The following is a 17,686-nucleotide window of genomic DNA, read 5'->3' as shown; positions in this document are numbered from 1 at the left end:
GGCGCTTGCTAGATGTTTCGGCCCGGATCGCCACTAGAGCGTAGCACCTTTCACTTCCAAGTGTCAACCTCGGGATCGCCTCTCAGAGCGCCCTGGTTGGCAACTTGGACCCTGGCGAACTTTCTCCGCAGCATTCCGGATTTTCAGGCAAACGCTGTGAGTCTTGGACTCCACATGGTTGCAAGGAGATCGAGAAAAGCGAAAGACGAAACAAGTCCTAGTCTCGGGAGAGAACCTTTCTGCCCCTACTGGCTAGGGTTCCCTCCTGGGAGGCCAGAGGACCTTACTTTCTCAAGAGGACAGAGGAGGGGTTAGGAATGAGGAACAGGAGACTGCTGGGTGTCAAGATTTGTCCCAAGCAGTTCCCGAAATCCAGTGTTGGTGCTGCCCACAGTCATTCATGCCGCTGAAATTTTATTGAAATTTACACCCAGTCTAAGGTGGATTTTTCTGAGATGTCAGGAATTAAGATTTATTCTGCAGTCAAACGTAGCTTGGGGAAAAAAAATAGACGAGACAGCCAAGGTTGAGGTGTTTGCTCTAAAAACCTTTAATCCTGTGTGGTACTCTGCTATGATTTAGCAGCAGTCCTTTATTTCTTTTGCATATTATTTTAGTAGAACAGGAGTACATTCATATACTGGCTGCTCCAGTCTGCTGGCAAACATTAGCATTCAGGCTTACATTTTTGACAAATGTGCAGACAGGAATAGCATGAATAGGCATCTTAAATATTAACAACCTAAGCATCTGTTGTGAAACAAATTTAATATATTTACTCTGTTTTTCTCACATTGTTAGAAAAGGTTATAATAAGTGCATAATTTCAACTTTAGTTAGCAGAAGTAACTGGCTGTATCTTTCACTACCTCTCCAAGTGTTTAACACAATCAGCAGACATAAATACTTTAATTAACTTGGTTAGGCACATTATTAAATACACTTTAGACAATGTGAATACTATATAAAATGTAACAGTAGCGAAATATGTATCCTATTTGTGTACATTTTAAATGACTATGCATTTTATAAATATACCAGGAATGTTTATTCTTCATCTCCATTTGACACTTATTACTTTATATTTTTCCTAATGGAAACAATATTTTAAATGCAGAGTTGTTCAGTCATATGTGATACATAATATGTAAACAGTAGCTATAAAATACAAAGCATTGTTAAATTTGAGCATGGCTACATTGTAACAAGATTATACAAGAGAAATAAAAATCCCTGCTCACTTTTGCTTTCCTTTCTGAATGATGAATACACATGATGGATGAGAAAGAACAGATAGGGATTTCCCTCCTAAAGTCCCAGTGCCTTAAAATGTGGGGGGGGTGGGGGTGGGGGGTAGAGGCAGGCAAGGGGGAGAAGCAGGGGAAAGGTCAGCAGGGAAAGAAGACTTAGAGAACTTCCAAAAGTCTGGATAGTTATTTCCAGAATCAATGCATTCCTCATTTTCCCACAAGCTGAAATATGTAATAAATAATAGTTCTTTGTATGTAAAAGTATTCCAAAGGAATGCCTTTTGTTCAGTTGTTGTAATAAATTAATATATTCTTTGGTTGATAATCTACAAAAGTAGTTCTTTTGTCTCACAGCATCTTAAACGAGAACAGCAACAAAATGAATGTTGGTTTATTTCTGCACAGAAGTCTGTTGCCAGCTATAGGAACCTGTGATTGAATAAGATGATGTGCTGAGTGATGGTTCAGCAAGTCTGCATTAAATTAGCAAAAAACGGAAATATCTGGGGGAGATCTTCAATGATTTTTGTTCATGTGATAGGTTGAGGATCGTAAATTAGGCCTAAGAGGTCAGGTGGCAAGCACCTGTTCCTCATTATTGTTAAAACCTTTTGGTTACAAACACTGTTAAGCTAAACACAACATGGATATACAGCAGGAACTCTGTAAAGCACTCTGGTGGTTTTTCATCTGCTCTGTAAATTTCCAAAAGGGCCATACCAGATATGCCCTTCGCACAAACACCTCCCCTCCTAGGACGCGTTGTCCCGGGTGAGTCTTGTGTCATTCTCATGCTTGAGATGATGGGGTATGGGATGCATGTGGCTGACTCGGTCTGAACCTGCTGTAGTCAAGTGCAGGTCTAGTCAAAATATGATTTTCTCAAACCTCTCTCATTCCTTTACAATCCACTGATCAAGGATCAGAGTTTGTCCAGGTTTTAAATAGAAACCTCCCCAAATTGCCTTTTATGCTTTTTAGATAAGGTGAGTTCCCACTTTAAATGATGCCAGGAGATATTCTGCTTGTGCAGAAGAACAGGAGTTGCTCCATGCCGTCAGAGCTTTCTGGTGTATAGAAAAGGAGAAGAAAACCGCATCTGACATGAATGCTGTTTGGGTGGGTATCATCATTTGCTCTCCAAACTTGCCACTTCTCTCAGGGGAGTTCAGTAGTATTTTGATTAGAATTAAGGCATGTGATTGGATTTTTATGAATGGTTTGCCATTAGATATTTCAGAGAGCAGAATAAGCATCCATAGTGAACAGACCTCAGTAGCACAAGGTTGCAAAATATAAAAGGTGCCAGTTGCTTTTAATTAGCAAAGGAGGAGGATTTTGAGTAAATTCGGTAACCGTGATGATTAAATTCTCTATTTAAATATGCTCTTTGTCTTTTTTTGGTTTGGTATAGTTTCTGCTTATTAAGTAGTCATTTTTAGCATTTGTGATCAGATTACAGAACCGTCATCCCTCTTGCTTTTCCAATTGATTTGGTTTGCAAACTCCAAAACTCTGGGATGCTTTTAACAAATTGGTTTACATTTTGACAGAACAGAGTTAAGTTAATTAATAGATCAGGCACGGAAAATCCTCTATGGTAGGGTGTATTTTCTGGTAAAATGAAAGTTATGTTTCAGCACGATGAGCATCAGGCTTCAGTAATCTGTTCCTCGTGTGGAATGAACACTTCCTACTTCGAGCTAGCAGGCACCTACTGTTTATTTACGCTGCATTAAACTGACAGCTCAGCAATCAGAGGAAAAATATTACTTACCTTCCTGAAGTAAATACCAGTTTATAGGTTAGTGCACGTATTTATACTCCTGTCACCAGGAAATAATGGCCCTGTCTCCACTTTAATATCCACCTGTACTCTAATCCGGGGCTTTAGACTCTTCCTGCTTGGGGGTAGGGGTCGAGAAGAGTCTTCTTACCATTTCGCAGTGGCTAGACTTTAAAAAAAGAGCCACTTCATCTTCTCATTTCTGTCCTGCAAGAATCAGTTGAAAGAGATATTATACATGTTTACTTTACATACCTCAACTGTTACATCCAAATCCCAAAAGAATCCACATGCCACTTAAAACAGTCATCTTAGAGCAACCTCAGGACAAATATGTTCAAACACATTCAAGTGTACGTTTGCTAAATTAAACTCTCTACAAAGTTCCAAAGACATAACTTCAACTCTTTGATTACTTAGATAATAGCTTTGATAAAGTGTCTTCTCTTCCAAGCTTTAGATGAAATGCTTCAGTTTTTAATGGAGATCTGCAAATATGAATATGAAGTGAGACACACAGATGAATGGATGGATTGGTACAGTTAACTTTCCTCTGAGAATATTCTTGCCTCCTTCATCTTTTTGTTTAAGCTGCCAACCTTGGATCTCAACTTTTTTACAATACTAAATTCAGGTGTTTTTCCTTTTAAATTGGAAGCCCATTCTCTTTGGAGACCCCTGGAAACATCAAAATACAGTTAAAGTTGAGTTCCAAAACTTATAATTAATTTGAGAAAGTGCTTGTTATAAAGGACATTCTGTAAGTAGCTCTTAACACTCAGCCTGTCCACCCAGTTGTCAGTCTCTAATCACATGTTCCATTGACATCAGAGCAGAATGTGGCCTTAATGCAGCATATCAATCAAATCTGTTACACAAGGTTCTTCTCCTTCCCTCCCAAAGAAAAAGTGTCTTCTACGGTAATTTATATATCGTTCCTAAGAGCTATTCTCAATGGTAAGTCTATTTCAACTTGATGTCTTCATAGAGTGTGATCAGCACATTAACACACATTATTTAGTACTTTTGAACTTATGCCAATGGTACCTTTTGCTGTTTATTTTTTAAAGTCTTTTTTAAGATCAGATATTTCATTTCAGAGTAAATAGATACAGATTGTGTGTATATATATTCTGGGTGAGATTTAGTAGCTTAGCGTTTCTCCAGCATATTGGCCTATTTTTATGCTTTGAAGTTATTCTGTATCTCTTCCACAGTTGTTGCTGTCTGAAGGTTCGTAAATAGAAATTCTCATCACCTCTTTCAATGGACTTTCAAGGATGTAATTTGGTTTATGTGGCGATCCCAGCTTAGTTATCAGAGATGAAAATCAGTTAACCAGTATCCCAGCATGTATGTGCCTAGATTCAGCTGACATTTATTCAGTCCAGTTATTTGATATTTGGTAGTGAAGTGTCTTGTAATCAAACATTAAGAGTTGGTTCAGTTTTCCAGTGGAGAAACAGTCTTGCTGGATAAAACCTTTAACTGTGCAATATTTTATTACACTCATCACTCATTTGCGAGCCCGCTTATCGTGACACGAATTTTTGCTGCACCTCAGGGGTGCAGGTCCCCCAAATGAAGCTGAAACGCTTGCAGAAGAAGCAGATGGCAGGCTGCACCTGGTCCTGCCCCTGCTAGGGTGTCTGTGGACCTGCATTGTGCCCCCCCCCCCGCATCCCTTCCCCCCAGGTGTGCAGGAAGTGGAGGGCGTTGTACCCGGTGAAGTGGGTGGACTCTACCCAGAGCTATGACCTGATTTGTGACGTACCCTCAGAACTGCAGTAATGGTCCAGCTGCTTTGCAGGCAACTGGTATCCACCTCATTTGGGGATGCTTCTGCCTTGCCAGCAGTGCCAGAGACAACTTCATCCTTGTCACCTCGTCAAAGACTACTTCTTGAGAGCTCTCCTGGAGGGCTAGATTCTGAGAGCAGCCTCTGGTGTTTGGAGGGTAAGTGCCAGAAAAGTTCCATGTGGAGACTCAGGGGCTACAGCCACAGGGAGAGAGTCACTTAGAGTCCAGGGGAGGTCTCCGTGTCTGGATGTTGCTTTTTCTTGGTGAGAGATGATTTGGAAGCAGATAGCAGCAGAAATTCTGCAGCATGCGTGCTACTCTGGGTGGTGAAATGGGGTAGAGAGCTCCCAGGAGAAATTACTAGATCTTCCTTCCTTGAGATATTTAAAGAAAAGGTACTCAGTAATCTGTGAGAGGGGGTACTCTTTGGATGCAGTTTTCCAGGAAGCTGGGCACAGAGTAGAGTGGATTGCTAGAGGTTCTTTTCTAGTCTTCCTCAATGGTTTCTGATACGCCGTTAAGAGCCTGCAAATGACAATTTGGCCTTTTAATGTTTATAATGTTAAGGACTTTAAGTTAAAAGAGGTCTTCTGTTATAAATATTTTATTGTAATAATTATTATAAATAAAATACAACCTAGTATATGCAGATATCTTTTGAAACAGAGATAGTCCTGAATATGGTGTCTCCATAATTAGCTGTTTGATGTTGAATGCAATTGAGTTTTCCTGATCCAGTGAACCAGACAATGGAACTCATTGGGGATTAACAGCAGGGCTATGTAATGATTCTTGATATAGCAAACCTTCCTTTCCCTGTTCACTGATAAAAATATTTTATCAGTAAATAAGGCACTCAATTCAAATACTTACAATTTAAAATTTTAAAAGGACATCCAGAATTGATGAAATAATCCAAGTGTTTCTCACTGTATTTTCGCCAACTGAAATGATACCTAGATGTTCTTTCTAATAGATTTCTCCAGACTGTGAGAGGAAGGAATGATATTTTAATAACTATGCTTTAAAATTTTTTTTCTTAGAGGTAGGCTCGCTGTGGGGTGGTTTAAGAAGATTCAAAAACAATTTAGAACATTATCTTAAAAGTTTAAAAATGACAGCCTTACTTTGCAAGGAGTCATTGTATTTTAATAATACTGTACACTTATTAGTGTTATTGGAGCAGTAGACAGTTAATTACAGCCTTTTCTGAGACATGTTAACTGTATATTAACAGTCATGTTAAAAAAGAATGATGTATACTGTTACATACAAGCTGCTGCTTGCTAGACTCTTTTCAAAACAGTCTTTCAGAATGTATGGAGTCAGATTTTGGGTCCAGATTATCAGAATGTTTTCTAATAAAGTAACTTAATTTTAAACTTTTCACTGGGATGTAAGATTTTTAATTTTCTTCTTTTTTCCCCCCTTCTCTGTATTAGCATTGACTTGAGCACTTTTGCTAGTAGGTTCAGAAATCAGTGTCCCTCAGCAGTTTTAGCCTTCCCACACTGTAGTTTGAGATGCCTGCATTTTTGTTTTGTGATGACTTTGGCCACCATAAGCCATTAAAGCTTTTTGAGTTGATTTAGCGCCTCTTACTGCTACTCGTTGTAGCATCTTTTTAGTCACAATTTCTTGAGCCAGGCTATGCTTTCTTAGAATTCTGTGTAGCATGATATATAAGATACATTTGAGCAGTTGATCACAGCAGTAGTTCTAAGACTATTTTATTTTCCAAATCTAAAGCCTGGGTTTTTGCCTTGGCTTCTGGCATGGCAGACAATGGGTGACTGAAATTAGTGAGCTTGAAAGCTGGACTGAGCCTGCCTTAGACAACTCTCAAACTGCTTGACTCTTTGAACTCTCTCAGTTAATCTGGATATGTTGACCTTGTAACCTTGCAATACAGCACTTAAAAATGTACTGGGATTCCCATTTTATGACTTTTTAGGTGCTGCTGCCTTTATTTATTCCAACAAGTTATCCAACTACACACACACACACAAAATCAGTATAAGGTACATGTCTGTGTTATAGAAAATAGTAACTTCACATTCTGTCTTGCATGGAGAGCACTCATTAAAGATCTGCTAAATTAATAACAGACTAGTGAATTTAGCTTGTGCCGATATGGTTCAGTGGGAAAAGGCTTTTCTCTTTTCCTGGGGTTATCTGCACGTGCGCCAGGGTCGGGATAACTGAGTGTCTCTCTTCTCTGTGTGCTGTGGCCTTTGGACAGTAGCACCAGGGGCTGTTTCCTCCTCCTCGACTTTGAGGATGGGGCAGGTCTCTGTCCAGGCTCTTGTCCTTTGGTGTCGGGTGGTGCTCATAACCTGCTCTGGCATCAGCGCAGAGCACTCCTGGAGGTCCCTGGAGTCAGGCTACTGGCTACCGGTTCTCCTGATCCTCTGGGCCAGAAATACTGGGCGCGAAGCAGCCCCCGTCTGACTGACCTCTGTCTGTCCTTTGCCACGATGCTGATGTTTCTCTAGGACCTCACTGGATAAGTATCAGCCATAATTAGTTGCATAACAGATATTTTTCTATCCACTTATATATAAAATGGATTTTTATATCCGTTGTATAACACTGTTTTGAGATTAAGGGTATTTATGTTAAGGACGATGTCCTTCTATTCCTTAAAATTAATGCTCGCATTGCAGTGGGGTTGGGTTAGGTGCATCTAAAACATTCTGAAAAGTTCCCAGCCTTCTAAGAAAGTTATCTTTAAAAAAAGACACTTCCTCTTTAAATTTATTTCCACGTTTGAGGCTCTTTGCAAGACAGTGCTCTTTAGTTACACAAAGAAAAATCTTCCTGAAGCAGGGACTGCTGTGTGACCTAGCCCATTATCATGCACATTCTGTCTCTTTAAAAACAGTCTCCTCTATTCGCCCTATTAATTGTTGATATGTTGCCATCCACGAGGCAAAAATTAGAGCTGTAATTAAATAATCATGTGATGCTCCTTAGTGCCAGTGAGAGCAAACTCATTTTTCCAGGCCCTGATGGTCACTGATTATTGTGTTACCAGTGGCTTGCTTTATTTTTTTAATGATTCTCTATCTGTAGATTACCCAACTCCTGTCCTTCTTTGCAAAATTAGAGAAAATAGAGAGCATTCAGCCAGTTAATTGGCTGGAGGTCCTTAGGGATGTAAGGTAGACACACCTTTCTCCGCTTTGGGCCCCTGGTAGGTTCTCTGGGGAGGCTACGTCAGTGGTGTGGTTGCCCGCCATTTAATTCACACTGGTGTTTTGGCTGGGATGGAGGCATATGGGGAATGCCAGGAGAATTACAAAAGGAGCCGGGTATTAAAATTCAGAAATGATTAAAATTGAAATAAAAGGATGCTGCTTCTCTGCCAGTACTCTGGCAGTCATAATGACACATAGAGATGAGTTTCCACCTTCATCTTTCCCTTCTTTTTCATTTCCTCTTGTTTATTGTTGACACATTTTCCTTCTGTCTGTCTCCCGTCTCTGTGTCTTTTTGTATAGTTATGCATTCCTGGTTCTCCTTCTCTCCTTAAGCATGGAGAAGCCTACTTAACCTTATTATAACAATAACAGAATAGGTTATTAATATTTAATATGCACATGATTAAAATTTCTCTCCCTTAAACATAGGTCAGCTGTATTATTATTAACCAGCATGTAATTTTTCATTTAAAATATTCTTATTCTGCCCTTGCTGTTTCTGAAATGTAGTCTACTTTGCTAGTGATTTAATACATAATGTTTAGAAAACTGTGGTCGGCTAGTGAGAAAAGAACTTACCAGTCATGGATAATCAATTATGCATGAATTCAGATGTAACAGATGGAATCTGGTGAGTTAAAGTTTCCCTTTGCCTTAGTGGGTTTTTTTTTTTTAATTTGTTTGTTTGACACCTGTCTCATATATAGATAAACATCTAATGTAGCATGTGAGAGATTTCCTCATATCTTTATATTCTCTTTAAAATGAACTTGATATTTTTTTAACTTAAATTTAAGGGAAGAGACTTTCTGTGGTCTTACAGATGATCAGATTCTTTCCCATCACTTCGTGGATACAGATCCGGGTCCTGTTTGGCTCACAAAGGGTGACTCTTCTAGTCGGTAGAGGAAGAACCACCTGAATCTAAGGTCTCTGCTGTTCTCCACTTCTTTTCCCACTATGTCACTGACTCTTTTTTGTAGGAGTTGCTTACTGATAGACAGCACTATTACACTAACTCTGGGTTTAAAAGAATTTCTGATGGAAACTGTGGTTGACTAGTTTTAATTTGTGTAACATTCTCTTGTATGACATGCGGATTGTATCTGTGAATGTATATATCATGCTATGCTAGATGTGTATCATATATACATTTATTCATACTAGGATGTTGGTCAAACAACTGGATTTTCCAAATCTATTGAAAATACCCCAAGATTTGGTTTATATCCAAAACTACAGCATATGCCAAAGATGCTTTTACACTAGCTTGTGGTGCTATAAATTCTTAGAGACAAAACCCCTTTGTGCAGAGTGAACTAAAAAGTTATTTTTGAGAGTCTTGTTACCTCCACAGAGAGATAAGTTTAATTTTCATTAAATATGATATGAATGTGTAGTAGTTTTTCAGTTGCAGAAGTAATAAAATGGTGGGGATTGTCCATCTTTACAGCAGTTACAGTCTCAAAACAGTTACAAGCTGGTCCCCATCAAAAATTTTCATAAATGTGCTGTTTGTTTCTCTCCCAAGTGTATTTATATATAGATTTTAAAAATACAAATGAAAATAGTCTTTACAGAATAAATAAAAATAAATGATTAAAAAAATAGCCTGAAGGCTCACTACTTCTGTTTTTAAAGTTATATTGCAGCATTATTTATCAACTTTTTGCTTCATATCAGCTGGAAATTTGCATGTGTATTTATAGTCCCTGTCGGTTATCTAATGAATTAAATTCCACAATAAACACACTAATAAAGCCGCACCTGAAAAATAGGTAACTGGATATCCTTTAGCTACAGTTATGCTTTGAAACTATTTTTTAGTATTTTATTTAGTCTTTAAATTATTTTCTTTTATTTAGTATTTTATTTTAGACCAATAAATATGTAATCTTCATTTGGCTTTACTATGTAATCATATTCCTTAGTCATACGTCAGAAAAATACATATATGTGGAATGAACTTCAGGGAGATACAATTTAGATACAAATTTCCAATACTTAAAAAAAAAAACTCCATCATTAATATAAAAGTCCCTGATATAAATGCAGTGATAATAGATGATAGGAAACAGTATCTGGCAATACACTATAAAAAAGATATCATTACAGATTACTGCATGCAGAAATAAATAATTGTAATTACTATCACAAAAAGTGACTGATAAAAATAAATTTGAAAGCCTTTTGAACTTATTCCTAAACATGCATTCTCTTATTAATAAGTCCAATCTAGACTGTTTATATGGAGAGTGTGTAAATTATTACATGGAGTACATATATGGAGTTGTCACACCTCTGTGACTGGACTACAGGGAGTGTCAGCATCCTACAGATGCTTCCTAGGGACTGTCTGCTGTCTCAGGAGTGTGGTTAATTTTTACTCATTTGAAAAATATCCAAATAGAATGTTTGGGTATTTGAATGTTGGATATTTGGAAGGCCTGGTTTTTGTCCCTCCTTTCTCTTCTTTTGCTAAGATACAAGAATATAGAAGAAAATCTGAAAAGAGAACCATTTTCTTGCATCAGAGGACCATCAGATTACCTACTTTGGGTGGGATGTTGGGTCTCTCATTAGCAATCCATGTTAATTATCCTTGGGTCAGGTAATCATCATATGAATTAATTATCCAGCAGAGACTGGACCGTGGCTGTTGGCGGGTGAGGGCAAGGCAGTGGAAGGTTGGAGGCAGTTGTCAATGCATTGCAGCTTATTGTTTTCTGCATAGCGTGATATTTACATGATAATATACATCTGCCAGCCTTAGGAACAAATGATTGTTTTCCTTTAGTTTTGTTGTTTTCAGAGTTTTAAATTGGAGTAGAAGATAGGTGCCATGCCTCATGCCGTTTGGACGGCGTGAAAGTGGGCAGTTTGGTGGCCTTGATCACAGCCACACCATCATGCGCCCCGTGCCACAGTCTCTTCCAGGTCTTTGCCGTCATCCCAAAGAGAATGTGCTTTAGTTTTGAATTAAACTCCTCCTTTGCTTCAGCGAGCTTCAGGCATCAGAGGAGTATTTCAACACTGTCCAGACGCGTTGCCCTTGTGTCCCCAGTGAATGGCCCTGTGGGCACGGTGGTACAGTATCTGATACGGCCCTCGGTTGATCCTTTTCCCAGAAACATTATGGACCAGCATCCAGGTCTGTTGCAACCTCAAAGAGACCTTCAGGTTTTTCCCTTCAGGTAAGCCGGGAAAGATCAGAATAGCATTGGCATCACTAAGAAGACTTGGTTGATGCGTCTTGACTAAAGGTTGGCTGAGAACAGTTCCTGTTCGACTTCGCTGGAATTAAAATCCCATGGGCTCCCTGGGGTGCCGCCCAGTGGCGAGGGGCCCTGCCCCCTCTCCTGGGCACGGACAGTGTGGACACTTCAGTCCTGCGCAAGTGCCACTACTGGGGCTGGAGAAGAGTTGAACGGTGTCAGCTGTTTCAAAGGGAATCTCACTAAAGGTTGAAATTTTCTGGGAGAAAAAGCCTGCTCAAGTATGTTGGGGGAAAAAAAAATTAGAGAAAAGCAGGATGGTTCTGGCTCCAGTAAATAATAGACTGGTTTTGGAACTTTACTTCCACGTGTAATTTTGTGGTTCGTCTCTTATGTCTGTGATGATAAATCATACACTAGCGCAGGATTTCTGGCACCCCTGTAAATCTCAAGCAAGTGCCCAAATGCTAATTTATCACGGTTCCTCAAACAGCAGACTTTTATTCAGCAAATCAATGATCTAATAGCTTTCCCCCTACCTTTTTTTTTTAATTTGAAACAAGTATCTTGCCTGCACATAAATTTCTTAAATTTGGGGTAAGTGCTGATTCTTAAAAGAGCCTTAACTTTCCCAAGTGACTCCAGGATCTCCATACCCTTGGAAGATGTCCTAACAGGTATATTTGATTTCTTGTCTCTAACACATTACCTACTCCAGTGGATGCTACACCTGGCTGTACACTGGAATCAGCTTGGAAACGCAACCGCTGCCTGCCTGGCTCCAACCCTTGGCAGTGGGGTGCAGCCTGGGTATCTGGACTGTTGACATACCATGTGATATTAACATGCAGCCGATTTGAGGAGCCACTTAACTAACTTCTGATCTTATCCTTGGCTTTTACTGCCTAAGAGTGCAAGAATCTTTCTAAGATTTTTCCAGCACGCACTCATCAAAACAGTCTTGGCTTCCTTTCCCTGTTAATTGCCGGCACTGTGAGACTCCTGGAATACAGACAGGAGTCCAGCCTCAAGATGTTGACAGACTTGCATTTGGGAAGGGCAGGCATGCAAATATGAAATGCCACAGTTGAAGGACTGGGGTGGGATGGGGCATATAGGAAGGGGCTAATAGCTGGAGGAGGCTTTGGAAAGAAGAGGCGCAATCAGGCTGCATATCAAAGAATGAGGCAGAAGGGAGGTCCCCAGTGAGAAGAGGGAGGCCCGGCTCTCCAGAAGCAATGGGGAAAGAAGACAGCCTGAAACTCTTAAGGGATTTGGTGCTGATAGCTATTAATACATAGGCTAATACGTAGGTATGTGGGGGTCTCAACAGCATTGCTATTGGAACCTGGCCCCCTATTCAGTTTTGGAGTTAGGTCTAGGCAGAGATAACCAATTTCAACGGGATTATTTCCATTGTGAATGTCAATGTTGTGGTCCATACTGATATCTATGGAAGGAAGATATAAAATTTTGTCTAATAAATTCTTGCTTTAAAAAGAGGTGATAATGAGAGGTAATATTTCTGTTAATTCCATCTCACTTCCACAGTCTCAAAAAGGAATGGTCATTGCAACTAGCGATAGAATTTGGTTGCAAGTGACACTGAGCTTTTGGCTCTCATTTATTTATTCAGAATGTAAACACTGCAAATATTTCAAAGTCTCACCAGGTTCTAGAAGCCAACTCTAATGGCCGTTCATTTATCTCAGCCCGCTCTCCCCAAACTAGCTCAAACATCAGCCTTTCTTTGCTTTGCTTTAATAATGACCTTTGTCTATTAAAACCATAACCCAAATTACCAGTGGGTATTTACATTCACCTTAAAGTAATTAGGAAACAACTTTTGATCGCTGTTAGTCCGGCTATAACTGAAACCCCACATATTAGGGAAAAAAAGAAAAACCAAAAACCTTAGGCCCCATATTTAGAGTTTATTATTTCTCCTTTATCTCTCCTGAAACATTTTCAAGCCGTTTGCTTTGATTCTCTGCAGCACACCACTATTTGTTTGGTATTTGGATGCCCTCCCAGTTTGAGTAGATATCTACACTAAAGCTTCCAAAAAAGCCATTTCTAGTGGCAACTCTGCTTTTTTAATGTGGTGATGGGAGAGGGTGTGGAATGATTCTGTGGTTTTCAGCTTCACCTGTGAGCTGTTGAAATGTTCGTGGAAAGCAGCCTTTGGGGTAAATGCATGTTATTCCAAACGTACTCTAAGACCCTTTCACATACAGACATGTCTAGAAAGCTGTCTTAAATTTGTGTGCAGTACCACCCAAGTCTCATTCCATGCAACTTTACAGATTCATGGGCCCGTTCTAAAATGGAAAAGGACTTCAATTTGAACTTCATTAGGATGTCTGAAAGCTGTCCAGCACCTCTAAGACTCCTCCAGACAAGGTCCTGGATTTATTTAGTCGTGTATTATAGAAGTTCTCTAGGTCCGTGGTGCCTGGGAGAACTTTCTGCGATGGTGGAAGGGTTCTCTAACCCACACTGTCTCATAGGATAGCCACTCATTACTTGGGGTTATAGAACACTTGATGTGTAACTGAGGAACTAAATTGTAAATGTTATTTAATTTCAGTGAATTCACGTTTCAACGATACAGCCACTTCCCCCACTGTTAACTCCACTTCACTTCCACAGTCTCTAAGAGGAACGGTCATTGCAATTAGCCATAGAATTTGGTTGCAAGTGACACTGAGCTTTTGGCTCTCATTTATTTATTCAGAATGTAAACAGTGCAGGGATGCGGTATGAATGCCTGGTAATAGGGCAGTGAGCAAGACACAGTCTCTGCTCTCATAGGGATTACAGTCCAGCATGGGACAGGGAGGCCTGGTGGGCTGCAGTCCACAGGGTTGCAAAGAGTCGGACATGACTGAACTGATGGAAGATATTTATTAAGCCAATAATTATCCAGATTGTTAATTGATGACAACTGTGACAAAGGAGAAGTACCAGAGGCTATGAGAGTGTAAAATGGGGACCAGGCCTTCTTGCATGATTAGCCTGAAAGTTTAATCAGAGTTCTGTTGATTCATTAAAGGAGAAAAGCGTGAGGTGGCTTCCCTTCCCCAGGTTCAAGGCGGGGTCAGGCTGGATGCAGGGCCCAAGCCTCTCGAGTAGGGCAGTCCCACCGAGCCTGACGTGACCTCCAGAGGTGCGGGGTCCGTCTGACTCAGCTGCACACGCAAACACGCTGCAGACTCCTGAACTTGAGCACACAGATCCCCTCCCAAGCGATGCAGTTGTGATGATGTCAGTCACAGATAAGACGTGAGAAGGAGGGTGAGAATGTTTACAGGATATTGCATTTCCTCTCCAATGTATGTTTTGACAAAGTTGCTTGGGCTCCAGCCCCAGTTTTTTTTTTTTTTAATCCGTCCCCCCCCCGCCCCCGCCCTGCTCTTACAAATTTGTATCTGGTCCATTCAAGAAACGATGTGGAAATCAGTCCTGACATCCGAGACAGACAAAATGAGACACATGACAGCAGAACATATGGCTCAGAGAGACATCCTTCTATGGCCAACACAGACCGTATTCCCAGAAATCATATATGGAAAACACCACCTGCAGCTAAAGCCAAAAAACAAAGAGTCGACGCGACAAAAAGAGCAATATGCCACGTGAAATGTGCTGCTTTAAGAGCGTGGAGAGATAGCCAACAGTATTTGAATTTAAAAAGATGGGAAAAAAAACCCCTACCATGTCCTTAGAAAGTGCTATGGTGGTAAACATTGCTTTGCTAACACAGTCACTGGCGGAGCTGCCGTATCTTAAAAGCGTTCAAATTCTAAATGCTTTCTCTGTTTGTTACAAATGTATGTGCTACTCAGAACTCTGAATGTGTTTTAATGCTTTCGGATATCTGCCAGCATATTTATCTTAATATGGGGCCACCTGAAGCATGCAGTAGTCCTTTTGTTATTGTTTTTAAAAAATCTCATATCTGTTACAATATTTTATCTCCACTACCTTTGTGTAGCCAGACTGAATTCCTTCTCCTGTGATAAAAAATTGATGCACTGTTTTAACTGTACACCCACATGTTTAGTAGTTCATGTATTTGACTTGTAATATTTCATGTTCCTGAGGTTTTCCGTTCTCATAGCTGGACTTATAAAGTTTATCTTAACTTTTCTCAATACTTGGCTTGCATCTTTATTGCCAAATTTAAGATACTTTGTAGAATAAAACTGATGCCTCCCCTATCACGATAGTTTATTTTCACATATGTCTGGAAAGGTGGGATTTTCCTTATTATTTTTCTTTTGTTCTTTATTTTAATCTGGGTTTAGTACTAAGTGGTTTGGTGAGTATTCTAAAAGAGTAGATAATATACAGGAAGTTCGTCAGTGTACTATTAGTTGGAGGGCATAAATCTCTGTGCCATTTTGCTTACATCTTACATAGTTCTGAAATAAAGAATGTGCTTGAGGGAAATTAATATGCATATATGATTAATAGACTTATAATTGAGTATTTTTTAATAGTAAAGTTATTATTAGATGCCTTTATCCTCATTTATTCTGTTTTATCATTTTCCAAGGCCATGTCCATTCTTATTACACTTTTTTATGTTTTGTGTTTGAGAATTAGCTTGGAATTCCTAGATAAAAGCTGCTATTCAAATTTAAAGATTAATATTTTAACCCCCACATCAATCGGAGGCTAAGGTAATCAGAAAGTTTTCTGTCTTATTTGTGGAAATAATGGGATAATCATCATTTACAGTATTTTATCCCAGTGTGTTTTAATATTGATATATTCAGTAACCTTTTTTAGTCTTCCTTTCTCTTTGTTCAAATTTTGTTTTGCCCAGCAACTTTCTTTCTTTCTTTTTAAACACTCAATTGGAGTTCCATTTGCCTGAATGATTCTTTGTAGTAAAGGATACTTTTCCTCTATTCCGAGATTTTGCTATTGCTTGTAAATTTATACACTGTGATACTAGAATGCACAGTCCCTACTGAAAAGCCAGGCAGGTTTCAGGGAAACATGTCAGGCAGCACCAGTTTGAAGCAACTATTATAATATACATCTTGGAAATTCCCAATTTAACCCATCACATTGCAAAAATCACTCATTATAAAGATAACAGTGTTATCCGTGTTTTTCTTCTGAATATCAAACATTTAAAAAAATGTTTAAGTACTTCCATCCACAACAACAACTCTGAGACCAGTGTTACATGTTGCCATGTTTATATATTTCCTTATTGATTGTATTTCTTATACTTTAATCAAAATACTCTCCTCCATACTTTCCTGCATATCAACTTTTGAAAATACGGTATCATTTGAGCTTTTTCATAAAGATTGCCTTGTATTTCTTTTCTTGTTTTTGATGCTGTGTTTTATCATCACATTCTTTAGCTCTAGGTTTGGGTTTATGTGTACCAAGATTCACTGCTGCCTTCACTAACCTTTCTGGTTTTGTGGGTGAAACGTGGGTGCCTTTAGAGTGATATATTCTCACTGTGTTCCTCCTAAGCTTGTCCTCCCCAGGAGGCCATTATTTCCTATTCTTTATCTTGTGTTTTACCTTCTGTTTGTCTAAGATTTCTAGTGTAGACAGTGTCTGAGAGTATATTGGTAGCTTTAAAGAGCTTCATTTGCATATTTTCCTCTTATCTCAGTACTTGCGCTAACTTGTTGCTTTTTTATGTGTAACAAAATGTTTATCTCACTGATTTTTCTCTTTTCCCTCTTAGTGTATTCTGAAAAAATAATTGGAACATTTTTGTTTCTGTTGAATGATTAACTACCTTCAGGGTCTTAAGATGTTAGCACTCAAACCTAAACGATGAACGCTACATCCCCATTTCGGGCAAGACTGTGATGTTCTTCATTTTTATAGGAACTGTATTTAATAGATTATCTAAATAAGAGGATCATACTTGGGTGGTAATGACCATTTATCTACCTGGGTAATTAACCTTAGATTACAGAAGTATTTATTGCTACAATACAGGTATTAACCGCCCCCCCCAACTTTACTGTCTTTCACCAGGGGTAAAGGTTGCACGTTTTCCTTGTAATAACTTTTAAGTAGTCGGGTCTCTTTCAAGAAAGTGACCCAAATTTTGTTTAACTCGGCCACCGTGGGCCACGTATTCCCTCCTCCGAGTTCTCCAGCTCAGAAGTGAGGGACCTTGGCATCTACCTGCGCCCAGTACAGAGAGGACGGGTACCGATGAGCACGGAAAGTGCTCGTCTTTTTGGGCCGCTGGCTCTTCGTGGAGGCTTCCCCTCCCGTGACGAGTGATCCTACTGCGCAGAGCGTTTCGGGGGTCCCGGCCCTTCCGTTTCTGCTGGCGCGCGCTCCGCGCTTCCCGAGAGCCTGTGCCCCGCCGTCCCCCGGCCCCGTCCCGAAGGGCCCCGGCCTCGGAGCCCCGCGCGGGCCGGTGCGCCCTCGCCC

General features: G+C 39.7%; 1 protein-coding gene and 1 long non-coding RNA gene across 4 annotated transcripts in view; one reads left to right on the top strand and one right to left on the bottom strand.

Moving 5' to 3' along the window:
- The window catches only part of SATB1 (SATB homeobox 1), a 102,503-nt gene that overhangs the window by 1,128 nt on the left and 83,689 nt on the right, over nt 1–17,686 (top strand). The window contains exon 1 of one of the 3 annotated variants that reach the window (XM_081573373.1): nt 4,821–4,992. The exons of the other annotated variants lie outside the window; for them this stretch is intronic. The gene's annotated coding sequence lies outside the window, so the exon portion shown is untranslated. Of the gene's footprint in view, nt 1–4,820; nt 4,993–17,686 lie in introns of those variants that run through there. 3 annotated transcript variants of the gene reach the window in all.
- LOC145539373 (uncharacterized) lies at nt 527–17,666 on the bottom strand. Its single transcript, XR_014077745.1, has 3 exons — nt 17,432–17,666; nt 4,811–5,361; nt 527–3,243 (listed from the first exon to the last, which is right to left on the bottom strand). It is a non-coding gene; the product is annotated as an uncharacterized LOC145539373 (long non-coding RNA).

The sequence above is a fragment of the Giraffa tippelskirchi genome, chromosome 2 (assembly GCF_054371585.1).
Source record: "Giraffa tippelskirchi isolate mGirTip1 chromosome 2, T2T-mGirTip1v1.2.pri, whole genome shotgun sequence".
NCBI lineage: Eukaryota > Metazoa > Chordata > Mammalia > Artiodactyla > Giraffidae > Giraffa > Giraffa tippelskirchi.
Note: the sequence above shows the minus strand (reverse complement) of the source record. Positions and strands in the feature narration are given on the sequence as shown.